This window comes from Wyeomyia smithii, chromosome 2 (genome assembly GCF_029784165.1).
Source record: "Wyeomyia smithii strain HCP4-BCI-WySm-NY-G18 chromosome 2, ASM2978416v1, whole genome shotgun sequence".
In the NCBI taxonomy this organism is placed as follows: domain Eukaryota; kingdom Metazoa; phylum Arthropoda; class Insecta; order Diptera; family Culicidae; genus Wyeomyia; species Wyeomyia smithii.
In genome coordinates, this window is record NC_073695.1 from 269,289,440 (window position 1) to 269,313,710 (window position 24,271).

Consider the following 24,271-nt stretch of genomic DNA (forward strand, 5'->3'; position numbering starts at 1 on the left):
TACGCCAGCAGTAACAACAAACAGGGCGATAAAATCTGTCCTTACTTATTTCATCTTGTGATGTGACATACCTCAATTAATAACGGCTGACGGGCGGTCGGTCGTAGTTTTGTCGTGCACGCTGTTTTCACTGCGCGATCGTCCGCACCTGTAATGAGCGGAAATGAGAAGAGAGGGAAAAAAATATGAGCAAAAGTTTTATCTGTCACCAACAGATTATTAGACTGCAGTGCCGAGGGATTTTACGCTAATTCAGTGGACTGTTTTTTAAAGTTCTTTTTGGAAACTGCTTCAAAATTTTGACTAATAGAAGTGTTATAATAATACTTAATAATTTAATAATTTTTAGTTCGGTTACTCTCTGCTTAGGTTTAATTGTGCAACATTCCATGTAATAACTATTTGTTTAGGTCTACAATCTTCAAACTCTTAGGGAATGTCAAAGTGCAGTCATCAGTGCTGATAAAAGTCATTTTCCCCAGCAAAATTCTTCGAAAATTACAGCCAATCATTTTCATTTTTCACTTCCAATGATCGCAGCACTCTTTCAGATACACTAGATTTTCGTCCTAGTAACGTGCTTTTATACTCAGATGAAATAGATCGCGCGCATCATTCACGGTTACGGAAGAAATTTGACGACAAATCAAGCCAAATGATCTTCACTTCAAAGCGAAAAAGAAAAACAAACAGTCCACTCAACCAAAATAAACCTCACCGAAACACTTTTTCACTGACACTGACCGATGCCTTGACAATCTTCGTTAACTGATAAACTGATTTTGTTGTCTTGCTTCCATCGCATGAAATATAATGAGGTGTTTTGACAGTTCATTTCCATGCAAAAAGCGGGAAGGGAGAACTATAAAAGGATTGTAAAAAAATAACGTTTATGGATGCTTTTTTTCATTTTCACCCAAGAGTGTCAACAAATATCAACTCTGGCAGTCATACCTCGATATAAGGCAATTTTATTTTTATATTCGTTACGTAATATCGAGTTCATTATATTGAAGCAAAAAATATCTTTATTTAATTCCTGCAAGAATATTAATGGTTACTCAAAGATGCGCGAAAACCTATTTTCCATCACTTATCAGTATTTTTAAACCTTTCTAATGCTCATTTAGAGAAAATTTCATCAAGCAAAAAAAATTTTTTTTATATGATGCTGATGAATACTGTGAATTGTTACTGGAGGATGCGTGAAAACCTATTTTCCATTACTTTTTAGTATTTTTAAACCTCCCTCATGCCCATTTTGTACAATTTTCTCATTGGTTGCATTGGTTTCAAAGCTTACTATAAACAATGTTTTGAAGTAATTTATAGCCCAAAAACAGTTGCTGTATTATTTATTTTCAATTTCAATACATTTTAAAAAGTTACGTTATATCGAGGAAAAAGTTACGTTATATCGAGGTTGCCTTATATCGAGGTATGACTCTACTGAGAAAATGCCAATATTGCAAATGCATATATTATATTAAATATTATTAATAAAATTAACAGAATATAATAAAAAAAAACAGCTAGAAGCCAGCAGTCGAAAAAATAACGTTCGCATTTAGAGTTAAAACCAAATCATTCCAAACAAATAAACAGAAAAAAGTTAACAGAAGAAAAAAAAATAAAAGAGGATTTAGCCCAACTTCCTTCAAGCATTTTTGTTGTAGTATCTTATATCTATCATTATTTTTTTCAATGGACGCTTTCTTGAATATTTGAAATACTGTAGTCTCAAACTTCTTATTTGAATTATATGTATGTCATTAAAGCAAAAAATAAACCTGGCAACGTTAAACCTTGAGAAGGTAAACCGTTGTAGTTGGAGTTGGAGTTGGGTGTATATGTGTAGAATTAGGCCATTCAATGTCAAAGTATTTGAGCATGATTTCATTCTAAGACACATTCACAATACTTCTTTCCAAATTCTAGACTAAAAATCTCTTCAATCTACAAATCTTCGATCAATTATTTTCAAAAAATAACCATGGACACTCCAGGAAAGAGCGGATGTTTTGAACAGCTCGATCGATAAATAGCCAAACTTTAACACCTCCTTTCAATATCCGAAACGTGTCGGTTCTAGAAAGACTCGACGTTTTTGAATCAAATGATTGGAACGTGTTTTTCGTACATCAAGCGGCCAATAGACTGGTTATCAGGGTGGGGAATCGTTATATGGAAAAAACGAAACTTGATAGCAGAAAGCCAGAACCAAGTTTTTTTTTGTTCTATTTGGGGCCCCAAACAATCCTAAATTTATCGGAAGTCGATTGGTTTTGTCTCCGCTTGGCGCATTGCATTTCAAATTTATATGGAGATTTGTATGGAAATTCTAAAGAGCTCAAAATGGCTCAAACCATTGAAACGCGTTGTAAATCCATTCTACGTCTAGAATATTGACCTAAATTTGTTTGCTTGATCCAGCTGAGTGTACAAACTCGTAACGACAGGTTACTTCTGGTGGGAATCCTACTGACGCCGGTACATTGGTAATGTTGGCAGAAAACAAGATTTTCTGCATTTAAATCGACATACTCAACTTTGAACAGCTCTTCTTAGGGACATTCTAGCACTTCAATGTCCTCTGCAAAGTTGTTAGGCATCTAAAATACTATACTTTAACATAATTTAAGGCATTATTAGAGCATTAATGAGCTCTCTAGAAAGGTAAATGCAAAAAAGTAGGTTTATCCATATAAATTTTCATACAAATTTGAAATGCAATGCGCCAAGCGGAGACAAAACCAATTGCCTTCAGGTAAGTTTGGGGCCCCAAAAGGAACCAAAATAACTTGGTTCTGGAAAATCGATAACTTTTCCCCACCCTACTGGTTTTCCTCATAATATATCACCGGATTCTCCAATTCCTTCACCAACTCCTTGAGCAGACGAACTAGTCAATTGCTGTGACACACAGCGGTGCACAAGGCCTCGAGCTATGCTTCTGTCGAAGACGACGAAATGGTAGATTCCTGGTCAACCAACTCACGGTGCCGCGACACAACCGAAAGATGTATCCAGTAAGGAACATATCCACTGTTGAAACCTTCGCTGAGAACACCAGACCTAAGTACAGTTTCCCTATTTACCGCAATACCCTCTTGGCTTGCATTCACTGTTGATACCTAGAACAGCCTTGAAACCAACGCAGATACCTAATCACAACACACAGGTCCGGTCTTGACGTCTTTGTCCCTACTTCGTCGTTTCAAAATGATAGAGTGCAACCTAGTATCAACACCGATTGCGCGCCTGCCTTTGAAGAAAGGTAAGGAAGCTGAGCATACTGTGTGCTCAGCTTCCTTACCTTTCTTCAAAGGCAGGCGCGCAATCGGTGTTGATACTAGGTTGCACTCTATCATTTTGAAACGACGAAGTAGGGACATTTTTTGATCCGGCTGATTTGCAGCGTTCTCTCCTCCACGTTCCGGTCAATCTTCATGCCGATAAACGTTCGCATTGCCATTAAAACCGTCTAGTGAACATTTGATTTCCATTCTGACGAAAGCCACGAGTCTCGCCTTGTAGGGCTTCGTTGTTTTTCACTCGTACTCATCCTTCAAGAAGCTTGACTAACGTCCATGTTTGATTTCGCTAGGAAGATTCCATCTTCTCGCGACGGATGCTTCCCTTGTTTTATGTCCACTAATGAATCTGGCAGGTCAACCCTTCAAAGTTCATATCGTATTCCGCATGCCACCTTGGATGCTCCTCCTATTTGTCCATCCAATTCATCCTCCGGTCCTCCCGGTTCATTACCTGATTCATCAGAAGCATAATCTGGTTGATACTGCGGCCAGGCTTTGGACGTTTCTGAACTCGTTTTGCTTGCACCCTCGACGAAGGCTATGTCTCGGGTCATGACGATTCCTCTACGCTTGAGGTTTTACACTCGGTAACCACAATGGGAGCAGGTCACGAAAATTTCTCCCTAGGGTTTCCTTCTTTCCTCGGGGATGTGAGTTCCCGTTTGCTCCAAAAGCCCTCATACCCCGGACACTTGGATTTCGTTCTTCCCAAACCTCGTACAGAGTCTTCCGCAGATCGATCTCACTGTTGGCCCCCAAACATCATACCGGCGCCGCGGCACTCGTGCATGGACCGAATTTTCTTCATGAGCTTTCATTTCATTCGCTCGCTCGCACCGTTCTGGTCGGGAATAACGTTTGCATTAAAATATGAACAAAAATATAAACATTAGGGCGACGATAATTACTGATTGAAAAAAAATTCATGATCGAACTTCAAAAACCGATCACATACACTTTGTCAATCGGACAAGGTTTAGGGGTGCCACCAAACCGCTCAAAGTTGTGATTTTTTTACCTTCGAAAATCTACAAATGAAAGAAAAAATTTGGATGCTAAACGACTTTAAAATTCATAAGACGTCGAGATCCGGTCTTATGTCGAAAAAAAAACATTTTGACCGAAAATCGACTTTCTGGGACTTTACCGTTTTTTAGACAAACGACAGCCTAATATGGGATATTTTCCTATAACCAATGCAACATCAATCATAGTAACCACTGTTGCCAACTGCGCAGTTTTATTTGAAAAGTACAGATTTTCTTGGTTTTCTCGGCAGAAATTCTGTACCGTACAGATTACAGATTTTTGTGAAAAAGTACTGATAAATACAAATTTTTCAAATGATTTCAAAAGATTAAACACTACATTGCAACAGACTCCACAAAGATTCAATGAACCTGATCTTGCAACCAATACACTTAGAATATACTGCCGAACCTCGCAAAAAGCAGCTGTCGCCATTTTTTTTAACAGTCGAAGTAGAAGTTCAAAAGAAGTTGTTTTTCCAAAAAAAACTCAAAATAACAACCATGGTCCAATGGTACAGATTTTGATACAAATTTATTCAGATGGAAGAGATTCTCGTAGCTTCCAGTACAGAAGAAAATGTGGTAATGATATTAACCCATGAGTCATGGCAAAAATAGTGAAGCTACTCCGTTCAGAAGTGTGCGCGTTCACAGAACGGTATCCCGCCGCACAGTGGGACCAAACTGAATAAAAGACGGACAAAAGTCTTTTTCGACGTTTTAGCATATAGGTGTCTTCAGAGAAGTTTTCTAATATGCGATTTTGAATATTTTAAGGTATTCTTTAAAACTGTTATTAAGGGGGTATTCTGTCAAAATAAAAGCAACAACATCTAGTTGCAAGATATCAAATTCAAGTCTTCGGCAAAGTTGTAGAACTATAAAATTTATGAATTTTTCTCGAAGACACTAAGTGTCTAAATCTTAAAACCATTGAGCTATAGTAAAATTTCTGTCAACACCCCCTTAAAACAATTTATTGAGTTTCTTGAGTTTGAATCGCATTTAATCGAGTTGACATATTCTACAAAGTTGTTGATATCATCAAGATAGACAACTTTTCTTAAGACTTCAATATCGTATATCGAATGGTTTGTTCAGAAAATTAGTTTTGAGCCTAAATTTTACTCATTTTTAATCAATATATCTCAATGTGTGGCACTTTGTGGCAGCCAAAATTAGCATCATTTAATCAGTCGTTCATCAGAAATGTGATTGGTATGATCTAAAACATTGCTGGGAAAACCATAATACCCGGCCATACCCGGCCATGATTTTTCGTACACTTCTAGTGTATACAACGACTGATTAAATGATGCTAATTTTGGCTGCCACAAAGTGCCACTCATTGAGATATATTAATTGAAAAATGAGTAAACTTTAGGCCTCAAAACTAATTTTCTGAACAAACCATTCGATATACGATATTGAAGTCTTAAGAAAAGTTGTGTATCTTGATGATATCAACAGCTTTGTAGAATATGTCAACTCGATTAAATGCGATTCAAACTCAAGAAACTCAATAAATTGATTTTAAGGGGGTGTTGACAGAAATTTTACTATAGCTCAATGGTTTTAAGATTTAGACACTTAGTGTCTTCGAGAAAAAATCATAAATTTTATAGTTCTACAACTTTGCCGAAGACCTGAATTTGATATCTTGCAACTAGATGTTGTTGCTTTTATTTCAACAGAATACCCCCTTAATAACAGTTTTAAAGAATATCTTAAAATATTTGAAATCGCATATTAGAAAACTTCTCCGAAGACACCTATATGCTAAAACGTCAAAAAAGACGGCACTTCGTGAAACAACAAGAAGCTTCAAAAGATACTGAATAGGGGAGGGATAAGAGATGGGGAGGTCCGTACAACCGGCCAAACAATGAAAAAGTACCTGGCGAACATGGAGTTATATCCGGAAGTGGCAGTACCGTCCACTGGTCTCGGAGCTGCAGGCAATGGTGCAGCGGCAACGGCTGAATAAGATGGTCATATCGATTTTCCCGGCGAATCACGACGTGGTGGTGATGGATGACGGAGCTTATCTCACCCTGGATGACAACGACTGGCAGGGCACTTCGTATATTATTTTCCCACGAAGGAAGTAAGCTCCGACGTGAAGTTTATTTCACACAGCACGATCAGCGGGAAGAGGATGCCAGAGCCGCTCTTCTTTCGCTTCTGACTGGCCGTGAACGGGTAAGCATTGGCCCACTACTCGAAGCAATCATTGGAAGAGATGGAGCGGTTGAATATCGATATGGTACCCAAGTCAGCGAACCCACCCAACGTCCCTCAGCTACGTCCCATCGAGAATTTCTGGGCAAACCTGAAGTGTAAGATTGACTCCAACAATTTTGTCGCTGAGAAGGAATTAGCGGGTGGTCGTGGGTTCGAATCTTAGTAGAATCTGGCCATTTGGTTGCCAAAGGACTTTAGCATGGGTTTATTCTCAGGATTCCCACCAAGTACCTTTCCTTCAATCTGAATTCTACAGTACCTCTGTTGACACTCCTTCTAACAAAAATAAGTCTGTTATAATAAAACTGGTGTGAGCACGTATGAAAGTTCTCTCCAGGGAATTGTAATTAGGCGATTTTGTTAGGAGGGACAGAGGCTCGGTATAGTAGAGTAGTAAGCTTGAAACGGAAAGGTAAAACTTACACACAAGCACGGATACGAATTATAAGCGTATCACTTACTTCAATAGTGATACTGCCAATAATAAGAAGTGCAGAGTAGAGAAAACACTTGGGCAATATCACAATAGATCTAATCTCTGATCGCAGTGATGAGCCGACACAGGAAAAAAAAAATCATGGCAAATGTTCTTGCAAACTGCCGGCAGACCGTTCGCAAGGGCGTAGATTATTTCGCAAGTAAGCTAATATAACTACCTTCCTTGAGAAGTTTATCAAACTTAATCTGTCTTAATTTTTTAACATCATCCGAAAAAAAGTTCATTTTTAATGCGAACGGTATAGGAGACGATTCAGTTTGAATCCCCTTCTGCTTGCCAAAATTCTTGAACTCACGACCGATGTATCCTCCACCGTTGTCACAGTTCGAACTACCTAGCGCTCCATACTCTCTGAACTTTTTCAACGATTCATCTACTGACTCCAGTCGTCGACGAATGACACGAAATACTTTTCGTTTTCAATCCTCACCGACGATGGTTCTAGCTGGCTTGTCAGATCTACGGATTCCTCCGTAGATTTACGAATTTGTTTCACTTCTTGAAAATAGTTACGGAAATCGGATTTTTCAAAATATCTGCGAAAATCTACAGATTTTATCGATTTGGGGTGAATATATTTAATACATTTGAAGGGAATTCTCTCGCAATTCGGTTCCATTTATAAAATACGGTTGCTAGTGATAACAAAATTAAATGATACTTTCGTCGTTATTTGCACAACCTTCACTTTTTCTTCGAAATTTTACCATAAAGAAAAAATCCGTTGAAATCCTTACAATCCACAGTGGTCTAAACTCGAAAAATCGTGATCGTTTTAGATTTGACTGTGAAATATTAACTATATGTACACATTGTCTTCAACAAGTTTATACCATATAAAAAGGCCTTTCTTTTGGCGTTTTCGGTTTTTTGATCAATCAATTAGATATAAAAACTATTTTTTCTAACTTTTAAAATACCAGATTGCTTTCTTCAGCAAAGTTGTAGGAAAATCTATAAGTAAAAGAATTGCTGAACACTGTAATCTTCTATCTGTACGTCTGATATGACGAAATAGAGTTCTACGAGGAACATTCCTCAAAATTAGTTTGTTTATTAGATGTTCTAAGATTTTGTTCATTCTGCTAAACCTCGCATTTTTGTAGAATATGTTGATTTGATATTTTTATTTGTTGTAAAGATATTTCTAGTTTTTGCAGATAATAGCCATATTTTGATATTTGAAAATATAATATATAATATTTTTGATTTCTTTTTATATTGCCTCCGCTTACTTCCCGGGTGACCGCCATCCGAAGTTACAGCGCTTGTATGGTACTGCCGAGGAATCAATAAGCTACTCAACGTCGGCTGTGATGCCAACGCGTACCAAACAGTCTGGGGCTTCTAACAACGTTAATGTATGCACTGTAGGAAACGAACCAATTTTTAGTAATGCTTCTAGATAAGAGGTCTTAGATCTCACTCTATGTAGCACCTCGATAACTGAGAAGGTCAAAACTGGCATGTCTCTGATGAACCTATTTTATCAGACCATAAACATATCAGAATTGACATCGAGGCAACTCCTCTCAGAGAAGAACACTTGAGGAATCCTAATAAAACCAACTGGAACTTTTTCAAGAAACATCTGGTTAGCTCAAGAACATACTGCCATATAAATATTCGAACTCCAGTTGAACTAGATATCACAGCGAGTGACCTACAGCATAGGATCACGGAAGCTTTGAATTCAAACTGCCCTTCAACAAAACGGACAGTATGCCGTGATGTGCCCTGGTGGAACGAAACTTTTAGTAATCTTAGTCGGGAAGCTAGACGTCTGTTCAACAGGGCCAGAATCACATCTAAATGGGATGCTTATAGAGCATCCCTCACAAAATATAACGCCGAGCTTTGCAAAGCGAAAAGGAGATCCAGAGTCCGATTCTGTGAGAAAATTCAGACTCTGTCTGAGGCTACGCGACCGCAAAAAGCGATGTCCAAATATCACACGAATGGTCTTGGGCAATTAAAAAAGGGAGACGGAAGTATGACTGTCACTACCAAAGAAACGCTGGAAACGCACTTTCATGGCTCGACAGTGACCACCGGGTCGAAGGTTGAGGAGCAACAAAGCCGTGATCCTAAAGAATCGACGGTGGCATCTCCGCCGAATGAAACATTAGAACGAAAGATAAATATGGCACCCAAGATAGCAGATAGATTATTTAGATGGGAAAGGAAAGGGGGAAGATAGACTAGGCCTAGAGAAGTGAAACATTGAGTCAAATGTTTGACGCTAAGTTTAAGTTAGGCTGAATAAACCCCATGTAATGGTACCATCACACTTGTGACGATTTGGTGATGTTTAGGGACAGTGGTAAATCGCGATTTCGCCGAAGCCGCGAATCTCGCGAAATCCAGCATCGGCCGCGAAATTCACTAAAACCCGCGAAATGCCACGAAAGTAATGAAAAACAGCAACATTCTATGTCAATTATGAAACGTTTCGATTTGAAACCTGCGAAATTCATGAAAACCAGCTAGACGGACAAAGTTGAATATTAATGGGCACCCAGATAGCAGCGCGACGCCTTCTTCTACGCAACCGAAAAGATTAAACAGTACTAAATCGCTCACTTACAACGCGATTTTGTTAACCTGAGTTGAATTGTCTTCGGAAGATTCGGCTGCTAGATACACTCGGAGGTTTTAAAAACCTACATGATAGGATAAAATCCAAGTTGCGAGATGAACTGAGGGCGAACAAGCAAGCATTTTTTTAATATCTGACAGTGAGATTGGTTTTATAATTTAATTCGATTCGCGGATGTTTTCTTGAACTTTCCCGGTTTTTAATTGAATATTCATTGATTACCGGAAACTCGATAGATACGGATACGGAAACACGGAGCCAATATAACTGAAATAATACGTGCCTGTCAACACTGCAATAGCACTAAAAACAATTTGATAAAGCATGTAATTTTAATTAGTAATAATACAAAGAAATTATCGTACGGGTAAATTACCGCATATTAAACTTTTCTTGTTGTTTCTTGTTTTTTCATTAAAAAATCTCTTTTTTTAGGTTGCCGCGATATTTGAATATTTTCTATTTCGCCACCCGTCTCTACTAATAACATTACATTATGTGTACCTATTAGAATACTGTAGAATATTTTTTTTATAAATCATATACCCTATTTCCAATACAAATCGGGTCGTTTACAAATGCGTGTATGCGAATCCGGAAGACTGTTCGAAATGAAACTGATTCTTGAGGTATCAATCAATGAATGTCAGTATCGCCGAAACGATTCCTCTCACGATTTCGTCACCAAATTATAGGTATTCTGAGAATTCTCACTCAGGATTACTTAGTTACTTAGGATTTCTTGTTGTGAAATGTGAGAATATGGCGGTTAGGTGAGACTTCCCATTCGAGCATTTTTATGTAAGTTTTAACGGCTTTCGCAGTATGAGGCCGAGCGTTGTCATGCAGTAGAATCACTTTTTCGTGCCTTTGTACATAATGTGACCGTTTTTCAACAGCTCAAAATAAATGACACCGACCAGGTTCCATCAAATACACATCATCACCTCTGCAGGGTGTATATTCGGCTGAATCGACGTCGTAGAAGCTTGACTTTTCGTTTCTACAGGTTGCTGTGATGAATCACATTTTTCAGACGCTCAACGACCCTTGGCATCAACTCATAATAAACCCAATATCTTTGTTTTTTAAATCATTCCAAAAGCATAAATTAGCATGGATTTTCATCCAGCGATTCCTCCTATATGAAAACTTTTTCCTTCCTTCAAGCGGACAATCTACAGCGTTAAAATCACCGCCTTCAAAACGACAGAAATACAACACGGCATCGTTTCACTAAGGGCGGCATTTTCGGAAACTTTTTTTTTTAGCTCTTGATGCGTTTAAGATGCTATTTCCACTTATTAAAATGAGAAAAGTTAAACTTTCCGCAAGTACCGACTATTTGGTACATAATCCGACATTTTAACATAAGTATATAACGCCTCGATAAAATCACTAACGTGTCAAAGCAGTTTGTTCACCATAGGTCTCAGCTTAGTAAATGACATTTTAGACATGTCAAAATCTTACCACTCATTGACAATAAGCAAGAACTTAGTTGCGTATACAATATACAAAACAACATCTTCTGTTCTTTCAAACTATATTTTCGTGAAGAATACAGGTCGGGCTCGATTATCCGGAACATCAAAAAAAATTTCATTCCGGATAATCGAACCGCAGAAAACATATTCAAATTTGCTATTAACGAAAATAAAATAAATATTTCTTTTTTTTTATTTTACTTGTATGATGCGTAACCAGAAATTATTTCTGAAGCGATGAGGGGTAAAATCTTGTGAAGCAAAAAAATTAATTGGAAATTGATTATTTTCACTTAATTCGAACATGCCCCAAACATGCCAAACAAATACTGGCCAACGTTACCGGGTGATTGGGGGTTTTGGGGTCCTCCGAACGACTCTCACCAGACGAAAATCAATCGACAGAGTCCCGATTGAGTTTTAGTAATGGATCCAACCATCTATCGTCATGAATCGCCACAAAAAGTCCTCCGTAATCAATGCCAAATTTTATGCCGAAAGTTTGACACAGATCAAAGAATTATTTGTTCAGAAATGCGGCTTCGTCATGTGAAAACATTTATGAATGCTATGATCAGCGCGTACCTTAAGGAAACCTATGGTCTGAACTAGCTCACTCAATTTCACTTAGCGGTCATACTTAGAGGTATGGAAACCAGCTCTTTCCGTACCAGTTACCGTATGCCATTGCTTCGTTCGAACATTATTTAATCAGTATTTACACATACTGGCATTTTGTCTATTTTTATCGGCGATATATGTAATTTATTTTTTAAATCAGTAAACTGTTCCATTAAACCTAGTATTTTCAAATAATTTCAAAGTAATATGTTTCGATAAAATTTGTCCCTGGGCATCCAGATGTTTATTGAGGTTTCAAGTATTGCTCAAATTACCAATATCAATATGTGAGCTTAGTTCCACTGAACTCTGAGCAGATGTTACCGAGTGTGCGTAAAATCCCCCCATAATGTTGGTCTGACAAAAACAAATGAGGTCGTGATCACATAATCAACACCTTCCATTCGAATCAAATCCGGCAATTTCCCCAAAGGAAAAAAAGAGATAGAAAAAAAATACCGGACGCCGATTATGACCCAACAAAGTAAGCACTTGCAGCTATCGCACAGCGCTAGCCACATTGGGCGCTAGGGAAACTGCGCTACCAAAGCGACAGATTCAGCGTCGGCATAACACTAGCCAGCACCGCACTCAAAAGCGTAACACTATCCGGAAGATTTTATCATCGTCGTTTTGCCAATGACAACTTCGAGACCGATAATCGGAAGTCTTTCCTCCTACCTACTGATTGTTGGTGTTGTCTATCATCCATCACTGAAGATGCTATCCATGGCAACTGGTTGCCACCGTCTTAGCAACCAGGTAGTCGACGTTGGATCATGTTAAGTAACCGTTCAATTTAATCGCCGCTCATCAATCTTCCGCCGATGAAACAATTCCCCCCTTCGTTTTCAGTAGCCTAATTCCTCAAATTACGAGCCTAAAATGCAATAAATTTCCATTGCAGCGTCTGGCTTACTGCACTTCACAATGGCTGGCGCACGGGACACAGTGTTTTGAGCAAATCACACCGGAATTAAAAAACCCATAAATTTTGCTTTATTCTGCTAAACCCACGTGCAGAGGGCAGGAATTATTCGGTCACAGACGGGAAACACTGCGGAAGCTTTATTCCGTATACCGAATCTCGAATGCCGGTGACTGTGGGCTCTCCGCACCCATCCATTACGAAGTAAAAATCACGAAGAAAAAAAAAGCTGCTAACAACACTGCAACGCTTTGCTGGTGAAAAGTTCAAAATAACACGAAATGAAAATGCACCGAGAAATAACCGAAAAATACTGCCCCCGCTAGGCGTACTCAGGGCATGCTCGGATGACCGGCAACGGGACACTCGGCCTCGTTCAGCGCCGACACCGGAACGAAAAGTATAAACTTTCATCAGGTCATCCCGAAGGTTCCATAGAAAATGAAAAGTTATGAAGCAAAAAAAATGAGAAACAAGTCAGTAACTGTGAATTTCGAACGAAAAAAAAACACTCGATTGCTGAATTGGTTGGAAGATGAACAGTGAAAAGTTCGAAATAGAACAAAAATCTGGAAAAGTTCTTTACAAAATTTAAAAGACTTTATGCAACATAGTTCAGTGATCTCCGAGAAACAAGTGACATTCCAAGGTTGTTGACATAACTCGCTGTGAAGCTTGGTTCCAAACATGGACGAAATAAAATCGGATCCTAAAGCCACGCTGGGCCCAGTACCGAGGGACGACAACATTTCAACCCGTGAAAGTTTTTTTTGCCCCTTTCATCGGCTCACCAATGCCCACCACGAACATCAATTTATCCCTCCATGTAGGTCCAAGTCCGAAAATGTGCCATATTTCACGTGCATTTTCCGGTCCACGGTCTCCGCATTGACCGAGCTTGAATAATTGAAGCTCTTCGGTCACAGCAGGCTGCGAGCGACGTCTGCGGCGCTCGTATCGAAAGTCTGCTGCAATCGTAAAAAAGCAGAACATGGTTCCCCTGATTGGACTGCCAAATTGGTGGTCTCGAGATGGAATCCGTTAGGAAATTAAACTTTTCATTCTACCGCAAATGTTGTTAGATAAAGAAGAAAAAACACCATCAGGAAAAGCGTGACGCGCAAAGTTCGATAATGAAGCCGGACACCAGTCAGCTGAACGCACTAGAAAAACCCGAACCAGATTTCTGCGCCCTGCCTCGGACACCCAGAAGGGGGGGGAAGGGGGTAAGAGCGCGGTGTGGTGTGAAAACTCTTCCAATCCACTTCTCCGCGGCTGCTGCTGCTGCTAGATTGGAACCGCTAGGAGAGCGCGAAATTACAATCGATTTGTGACGGTGAACCGCAATGAAAGAGAAAGAACCCATCCAAAGTGCTTTGGATTTTCAGATTTTAATTAAAATCGCACCTGACCCCTCCTCCAGTGGAGAGCAGCTCTTATTCCAATCGAAGCAGTCTGGGCTGCACTGGGCAACCAATTTGTGTCCAAATGTGAAGCCGTCAAAGTTTGGCGCTTAGCAGGTGTCGTACCTTCGTTTTCCTGGAGGCAGGAATGTAAATCCGAAAACGGGGCCTCTGAAGCAAAGAAGCAAGTAGAATATTAAATAACCAGCGCCATATACTTTTTTTTGGTAAGCCTACCTGGTTTTCTTTCTCATCGTGTTTGTCGGGATAAGATTGTTGCTTGATTGGAAAGCTTTTACCGATTCTCCGTCCCACTTCGGAACCGTTTTCTTTACGCCAAACGTTGTAAAAAATGAAATTAACTTTAAACTAGAAAAAATTTTTTTTCTATTTTTGTTCCACGTTACTTCTAACTATGAAGAGGCAAAATAAATTTTCTCTCGCATCTTATAAAGCATTTTTTTTCATAATTTATAGTCGGTCAGCTAACGTCTGCTCCCATGAGCCCAGACTAATTTGATGCCCTGATGGTAAAGCTTGTTTAAAAATGTTTATTTTCAATCAGCTGCTAGTAGAATTTGCTTATAGTTGTACGTTGAACGGGTTGTGTATGAAACACGACAGCAAGGTTAACGTAGAATTACGTATAAAGCGGTGGATTTCAGTGATAATACTCTTAAATTTCTGTTTTTTTTTTTTCAATTGTTGGTTTCAGTTTCGAGTGATATTCAGTAATTTTAGGTGGTTTTACAGACACTAGAAGTCTCCATTTTGGATTTCAAAATGTCGTCTGAAGTTGAATTCTAGTCTCTGGGTAGCTTGATTTCGGAACTACCCATATAAGACGCTATTAAGCCTCGTTTCAGCTTGAAATCAGCGTTCAAAACAAGGCTCTAAAGTTTTTTGTGATAAATCAAAATATCTGAATAATGACAAGATATAGAGAAATGTTTTCAGAGGATGACTTTAAGGTGAAACCTCATTGAATCCAAAAATGGCCGACTTCGAGTCACCACTTCGAATTTTCGAAGTTCGGAAATAGTTAATGCGTTCCCTGTGAAAATGCTATTTTATGTTTGCTGTGGTGAAGCAAACATAAAATAGAATTTTCATAGGGAGCGCAATGAGTATTTCCGAGTCTTGTGATTTTGAAAATTCGAAGTGGTGACTCGAAGTCGGCCATTTTTGGATTCAATGAGGTTTCACCTTAAGAAAAATGTCTAAACTTTCATTTAAAAATATTGACAAAATTGAACACTGAGAGAAATTCATTTTGAAAACAAAAAGGAATTAAAAAAGCCGGTTATCTTAGATTTTCAAAAAATAAGTTTTTGGGCTGACAACTTAGTTGTCCAAAACTCTTCTGAACAAACCCAAATGTGTACTCTTAAGGGAATACTACAAGGTGTACAGCCCTAGGGGTTGTATTTGTATGAAATGGTGGCGTAGGACTAAATGTATATATTATATGCTGCGTTAAACTGTTCATAGGCAACACTACCGTTTATATTTGATGGTCGTTATTGTAAAACTAACGATGCATGGATACATGAAAATTTTACACTAGTAGTAAATGCAAAAATTCTCATAACTCTTATCTTCAAGCAACTATAGTTTTGAAAAGAACCGATTCCATAATCTTCAGTTAGAAATTCGAACGCTGATGATCGCACTATCGGTACCATTGAATATTTTGCTTTACCGCGCATAATAAAGTTTGCTCTCCGCTGTGCCCTTCAGTAGTTATGCCAGCTAAACATTCTGCAGCGTACGATGGTAACTGTTGCTGCCGTATGCAAAATAAAGGTAACATGCTCCGCAGTGCCTGGAAGATGACTCGTATACAGCTCTCGTTTCTCAATGTCGCGTACCTCTAACAGCTATACTCCACTCGCTATTGTGTGTCAAACTAGACTGAAGCTGAGTTTTCTACACGCAGTCTTCTGTATCGAGTTCAGCGTAGATTTTTGCCATGAGAGCGAGGCCACGCAGTTTCGAGAAACACAAACGGAACAAAACACTTTGTTGAGTCAAAATATGTAAGCAGTGGAATTTATTCCGTCCATGTTATTGTTATCCGTGCTCGGGAAGCTAGAGAATAGTAAGGAAAATGTATGGGAATGCTTGACCTTGGAACTTTTCACCTTTTTTCACCATTAGGCAGTAAAGCAACAATGTTAAACATTATAACAAACAATTGTTACACATTTTATTTATCCACCGACATATAAATGACTAAAACGCATTAAGTCGTTCGCTTGCTATAATCGTTTGAAATTTGACGCAACATTTGCCAGTTTCATTTTCAATTTCACAAAATGTAATCTAGTATAGAAAACAAAGACTTACGCCAAAAAAACTACTCTAACAGAAACTTGTTCAAGTTTGACGCGGTGTCACATTTTTTAATAATACTGATTTTACTGAGACCATAACCAAAATGACAAAATTTAGAGAAATTATGTCAAGGAAAGAATTCTAAAAAATTGTCTAAATTTTTATTTGAAAATATTTAAAAAAAATTAAAACTATACACTGATATTTTTTAAGAATCAAAGAGTGGTATTAAGAAAAATCGGTCATACCAGATATCTCACAAAAGAAAAACTTTTTTTCGTAAAGAATGTCAACAGTCATTTGTTCAGAAGAGTTTTAGGCAGCATAATTGTCTATCTTAAAGCTTATTTTGGAAAAAAAAACATATGACCGTTTTTGTCAACACCACTTCATGTTCTTCAAAAAAATATCTTATTTTTTTATATATTTTCAAATAAAATTACAAACAATTTCCTTCTCTCTAACCCGTGTCATTACCGGGCGGTTATGACCTTGGACTGGGGAAAAATTATACCAAGCGATGACAGGTTTTTGATGACATTCGAGTGCGTTCCTGTTTTTTGTGACTATAACGTTGCTGTCTAATTTCCCATACACAAATGTTTTTTCTTTGCCATTCATTTTGTTGTCGTGTCGTAACATTCGGTATGCGATACACACATCCCCCAATGAATTCTTGCTTTCCTTTTGTAATATACTGTTGCCAAAACGTTCTCAATGTGATTACTCGACTGCTAGCTTGGGTAGGTATCTCGAACAAACAGCAACAGAAAAAGTATTTTGAGAAGACTTTAAAAATGGCCTGTACTCTTGGAATGCCTGTCCTTGGAAGGCAAAAATGTGAAACCGAGTCGAACATGAACAAGTTTTTGTAAGAGAAGCTTTATTTCCTTGAGAGTGTTCACTTTTAGGTTACCTTGAGAGTGTTACTTCTAGGTTACTAAATTGTCTATCTAATATGCATATTTTGAAAAAAAAAACCTGAGAAGATTTCTTCAGCACAGTTGTAGGTGATTAGGGTTTGCAATATTCCCGAGATTTCCCGGGAAACGGGAATGAAAAATCTCATTTCCCAGGAATTCCCGGAAACCGGGAAAGGAAAAAATCTTAAGCAAAAATGAGATTTCAAATAAAGTTTATTAATAAAAAGTTACAAACAATCGTTTACAATTTAACTATTAATTGAAAAACAAAATTTATTCAAGTTCACTCCAGAAATTCATGAACAATCGTCTATCAATCGCCTCAGTTCCACTGACAATTTTTCGTTAGGCCCAAATAATGTAGTTCCCTTCTGTAAAACTTTGCTTAAGATCGCTGAATCACCGCTGGTGTCTGATTTCTAAAATACTTCTAAATCACCGATTCCAGCTCTTGCTACATTTCATTAGAAACTGAAGAGTCCAATACTTTCAGTTTGTTAAAGATAAAGCTGAGTGTTTGGCAGCCAGATTTTAGAGCATTTGAATGCCTGCGTAATTAGTGTGAAATCGCGGCCACGATCCAAATTACACTGACTGACAAAATTTTTTGTCAATAAACAAAGAAAAAATCAAGCAGTAGTAAACTCACTAGCAAATAAAGACATGAGACGAAGAAAATATTTCTTAATTTATCGTTTACTAAATAAGGCAGCATATATTTTTGACAAATAAATTAGGCAAATAATTTGATATTACACGGCAAGCAAATATTGATCGTCGTTTCAAGCAAATATTTGCTTCGTATAATGCACACTATGAAGCTGCTCTACACTTCTACGACGTAAGTTTCGTGTTTTGATACGATATTCAGTTTTATTGCAATATTGTATGTAAAATTTTCCGAGGAGCTCGAGAATCCCGGGATCCCGGGAATCAATATTTCTATTCCCGGGATCCGGGAATCCCGGGAAATCGTTCCCGGGATTGCAAACCCTATAGGTGATAGAATTGCGGTTCTAGAAAAAAAATTGTAAACTGTAAAGAATTTTTTTTTCTGTGCCAAATTTTCCAAATTAAAAAAAAAATTATAAACGTTTGAGTATTTTGTCATTTTTACTCTGAACTTTTTTTGAGTGTTTTTCTCTGGCTACACATTACAATACAGGCCATGTTCGATTTTGGCAACACGTCCAAATTTAATTTTTTTATGATGCCATAATCAATCATTTCTATACTGGCCCTATTGAAAATATTGAATTGCGTAACTCACCGGCTAACAATGTTATTAAAAGAACTCCAAGGAAACTGGGACAACTATGCATAGAACGACAGTGTAAGTATGGTAATAGAGAATATGTGGTAGTTCTTGAAAGGACTTTAGTTTTTTCCAATTTGGGTATTTATCGAATTATGCAATAGTGACGCCGGATAAAGCATGTTCAATTCCTCGTCATTGCGGATTACCATCTGCAGATGGCGCGGGATAATTGGTTATAATATTGCGTTTAAAATCTCTAGAATCATTCCCCACCAATTCTAACACTTCTGCAGCAAGATACTCCATTGCAGCCATTAGATCGACAGGTATACCAGCACCATCGCACATAATATTCATTACGCAGCAAACAATGTACTCGGCCTGCCGCGAATTAAAGCCCAGCACGAGATGATCGGGACTTTGTCCTTCTTTTGACCTTGCCTCCTTTACTACCACCAGACAATATAACATGTAAATTCCCTCGAAAGGAATAACAATGAACAAAACTCCTATATAGAGCGGGGGCCTAGTGTGGTTGGTAACGTCTCCGCCAACCACGCTCGACGCCTGGGTTCGAATCCCACCGCCGACATAGGTGTCGATGGTTGTGAGATGGCGTGATCCACTCACAACCAACCTCAATCCTAGCCGACACCGGGAGATTTTCTGAGGCGAAAAATCTCTGGGATCACGCCTTCCATCGCATGAGGAAGTAAAGCCGTTGGCGCCGGTCCGTTAATAAACGGGTCGTGAGTTACGGTCCTGGGTGTGGAGTCGCCTCCCTGGGCGTCGGTGATTGGCCACAACAGTGGCGGAACTAGACCGACGGAAAATAAGCGAGAATAAAAAAAAAACTCCTATATAAATGTTAAAAAAATCCGTGTAGTTGTCTCAAACAGACGTTAGTGTGCGTCGTAGTAGGCTTTCGCTCGTAAATGTAGAACGACCGTCGGCTCTCGCACACAGAAATAGTGGTCAAATAACATTCGCGCATCGAAGAGGTACACACTGTCATTTGTTTGGCGATGATATGTTGCATTTTTGCTGTCTATTCAATTCTATTTTTGTTGAGGAATATTATTATAAGATCAATTATATAAGTTATTCCCAAAATCGCCGCACACAATGTGCGTAACTCTCATTTCTATAAAAAAATGTTAAAATACGTTTAAGAGAAAAACCGTTGTGGTGGTAAGTACTTCCTTGTTTGTTCAAGAATATATTTAGACAGCGAGCCTGGCCAACGTTAAGCAAAAGAAGACTATTATCGCAGTGAAAAATGGTTCTTCCGTGACCATTCACAAGTCTGCTCTTAAATACCTACGGAGAGGACTAGAGTAACAAGCAGGCAGCGCTACGTAGGTGATAGAATGAGGGAATGTGAAAAATGGGACGGACTGCGCTTCATATTATTTGTAGGAACACAGACAAACACTTTGTACTTTAGTTTTTCGTCAACTGTATACCGTATTCGAGGATATCGTGGGAAGCACAGAAAAACGTTTCTAAGATGCCAGTGAAGGTTAGACTTCCATACGTTTGCTGTTACCTGGAGGAACTAAAGCGGTTACAAAATACACTAGCTTCAAGTAAATTGTTTCATTCCTCCTACCAAATACAAATCACAATTTGCCCTTTTCTAGACCACAAACACGTCCTAGTAAATTAAAATTTGTTTGTTGTTGTGATTGACTCATTTAGTAATGTGTAACTTCACAAAATCTGTAGTAATGTGTAACCTCACAAATTCGATATCTTCAAAATCTTCACATATTTGTAGGCTATACCATTTCTATATTAAAGTTTAAGTAAAACATCATGCAGTCCACACATAGACATTTGTCTCTCGTTGTCTCCTGTGAAGATATCTGTAAGTGAATTAGTGCCATATTTCAAAAAATTCTTCAACAACTAAACAAATATAAGAGATAAAAATAAGCTTCATCCGGTGAAATTGTGTGTTACTTTATAGGTAACAACATTGTAGAACATTGGGAAATTTCAGAAATACACAGTAGAAAGTTATATAATAAAAATGCTGAAACTTTACGTGATGCAAAGTGAATGTTTATATGCAAAAATGAGAAAAATTAAATTCGTTTCTCACTTTAAGGTGGATTGATCATAAAACTCAAACTTTTATAAAATGAATAACAATTAACAAAACAACTTTGCAGAAGACATTACGGCTCCAAAGTCTTTTTTTTAGTGAAAAGTAATTAGTAAAAACCGTCTGTAGAACATTTAATAGTTTTAGAAAACCACTACAAAAAGTTAAATTGAAAATCATTTACTTTAAGGGGTAATCTAAAGAAAATTCCACAAAAGTCCACTTGAATAGATAGATAGAGGTATGATGTCTTCAACAAAGTTGTTTCTTTTAAAACGTGCTAAAACTTTGCCGAACAAAGTTGATTTTTATATTCCAAAATGAAAATAGTAAAATTCGTTGCTCACTGTTCAGATTAGTCACAAAATTTGAACTTTTACAACATGGATAATAATCAATGAAACAACTTTACTTAAGACACTGTGACTCTAAAATCAATTTATTTGAATCAAAATAATTTCAATCACTTTTCTGCAGCTTTGAAAACAGTGCGCGATGGCGCTTCTCAATGCCTCGAAATATATTTGCCTTTCTCCTAGAAAGGTATAGCAATCACTGCAAAAACTAAAGGTGAAAAAGTGCTCAAAAGGGCCGAATGTCGTATATCACTCGACTCAGTTCGACGAGCTGAGCATTTTCTGTATGTGTGTGTATATGTGTGTGTGTGTGTAGCGCTCTCCCAATCTCACTCGATTTTCTCAAGATGGCTGGACCGATTTTCAAAGAAATCAATTGCAAATGAAAGGTCTAGTTGCCCTATAAGACCCTATTGAATTTTATTGTATTCGGGTTTCTAGTTTAGAGGTTATGTAACAAAATGTAAAAATCACGAAACATCAATATCTCAGAAACTACACAACCGATTTGAACAAAATTAATTTCGAATGAACGGGCTACCTAAAAAACCCTTAACTTTTGAATTTTATGAAGATTGAATTTGTGGTTCAGAACTTATGGAAAGAAACGTGTTCTAGAGGCTATTCAATTTCACTCATGTTTCTCAGAGATGGCTGGATAATCAGTGTCATATGGAAGGTCTTGTTGCCCCATAAGACCCTATTGATTTTTTTTTTTTTTTGCAAGCGGATTTTAAATTTGCCTGTTATGTTTAAAAAATGTGAAATCCAGCTATGAAAAGAAACATATTCCGAAGACTACATAAATCCACTCACTTTTCTCGGAAATGATTGAACCGATTTCCACAAAATTGGTGTCAAATGAAAGGTCATAACACCCTATTGAATTTTGATATAATCGGACTGTACCTTCGTCTGGAATGTATCGAAATGTGAAAATCACGAAACTTCATTATCTTAGGAACTACACAACCGATTTGATCAATATTGATATCAGATAAACGTGCTAGTTAAGGGTTAACTGATGCATTATGATTGAACGCGTGGTTTCAAAGTTTGGCTGCCCTATATGTTCCTTTTTCATTTGATTATAATCGAACTCAAGCAACCGTTATATTTCAAATTGTTAAAACAACGAAAGTCAATTATCTCAAAGATTACACGACCTATTTGAACATAACTTGTGTCATACAAACGAGTCATCTCTCAAACATACAAATATTAAAGTTCATAACAATTTGATATGTGGTTCAACAGTTTTGGAAAGAAAAGAAATTCAGACTATTCGAAACTATACCTGCTTTGATCAATATATATGGCCTCAACATGATTTAAATGTGGTATCGTACTATTTGAACGTTCCCGGTATCGCTCTTGATTAAATTGTTCGAAATTAAGAGTCATTTCTTTTATTTTACTATTTTTAAGGCAGTAACATTACGTCAAATGTCATATTTTATACTTCAATTACAACATCAATATTTTAGAACCCAAAGAGTTATTGGATTTAAGCATTCATGTAAATCTATTTTTACAAATAATAAGTTTGAATGAGAAAGGCTGAGTCTGACTGCTAGGTGGATTAACTTAGGTTTTTAAGCAGTTCATGCTATAATTTGCTAAAGCGTTGCGGATAGAGAACGGCAAAGAAATTTTGCCGTTTTTTCTTCCAATCTGTCGTCTACGAAGCTCCTTCTCTTACTGAGAGTTTGGTCGAATAACATGATTATAAAATGTACGTTCTTTTAAGCTTCAGCACAAATTTATCCGAAATTTAATTAAAATCAAACAAGCAAACATTCTTGAACATGCAGTGACAGTCTCATTTTAACCAAACAATCTGCGATGACATGGGGTCTGTAGAAATGCAGTTGAACAAAAAGCATGTTATGAAGTACGAAAGTTCACGAAGGACAAAAACTCAGTTGATTTAGTTGATTTCTCCATGGAGTAATTTGGCTATAAACACATTTATTGTAATCTGCGAAAATACAAAATTTGCTTATAAAGGATCCAAACCAGATTGCAGTTTTCGAGCAGCGGACGTACCAATGAGCAGTAAAAATATGGTGGAAGGTTATAACTCCGCATTGGGCAATACTGATCACGAGAACATTCCTTCGGTACCAGCTAGTAAACACATCCAAAAAACCTTGTGGACGATGGCACTCTTTGATTAGTTCGAACTTTAAAAACAGACTCAAGTCATCTGCATACACCAACTTGCAACCATCACCTAGCAGCAACGTTACAGCGTTAAAAACAACAGTACGAATAGCAATGGCCCCATATTGCTTCCTTGGGGTACATCTGACTTATTGGTTAATTGCGATAAAACATTATCTCAGCTTTTCGATGAACTGCTGGGAGGCACTAAAATGCAAGATTTTAATCCTTCGTCATATTTTTCGTCACCCGTGCTTGGATTGCATCATTGCGAGCGATTGATTGAATTACAATAAAATTATTTTTTGAATTTCAGCCACTCGACTAAAATAACATATTTTGAAAAATAGATTCACAAACTAGAATAATTTCTTCTCTATCTAAAGAGATATCAATGACAAAAACCCGTTTATTGGTAATAAAGTAACAAGCATTTAAAATCATTCCATCTACCGCTTCACTCCATTCTCGATTTTTTGGCATGCCACCCTGGTAAAGTAAGACATAATTCCACGTCAAAAATTTTGTGAATCTTAATCGCTTTTTTTTACTTTTACTATAAGTTCAAAAAGTTGCTTGGTAACAGAAATTCTTTGCCAATGAATTATGCTTAAACAAAGCGCTAAATTTGGGTTAAGGTGTCAGAGCATCAATTCTAAAGTCGTTAAAATAGACGCAATTTTAGAAGGGTGAGATCTAACTTGTTAGCAATGCTTCGGTGAATTTGCTTTAAAACTAATGATTAAAAGTTTACCCATATGGGACTAATCACTATCAAGGCTGATATAAACAATAATAACACTAACTAAGATGCTACCAGTCAACTTGAAAACTTGTTTCTCGCTCGCCATGAACGTCATCCGACAGCAACCGGATAACGTGTTTTAAGTAGAAAAAAAATAACCTAAACCGAACGAAGGTTCGTCGCTTGATCTTCGAGAAGACGCTCTCCGGCCATATTGCTGTGGCAACGACTTACCGAGCCATCATCT

The 24,271-nt window shown here is 37.7% G+C and overlaps 1 protein-coding gene across 8 annotated transcripts in view; it reads right to left on the reverse strand.

The window, feature by feature from the left end:
- The window catches only part of LOC129725904 (putative polypeptide N-acetylgalactosaminyltransferase 9), a 205,657-nt gene that overhangs the window by 80,489 nt on the left and 100,897 nt on the right, over nucleotides 1-24,271 (reverse strand). For 7 of the 8 annotated variants that reach the window (XM_055682331.1, XM_055682329.1, XM_055682326.1 and 4 more), the window contains exon 3: nucleotides 72-148. The exons of the other annotated variant lie outside the window; for it this stretch is intronic. The gene's annotated coding sequence lies outside the window, so the exon portion shown is untranslated. The remainder of the gene's footprint in view (nucleotides 1-71; nucleotides 149-24,271) is intronic. 8 annotated transcript variants of the gene reach the window in all.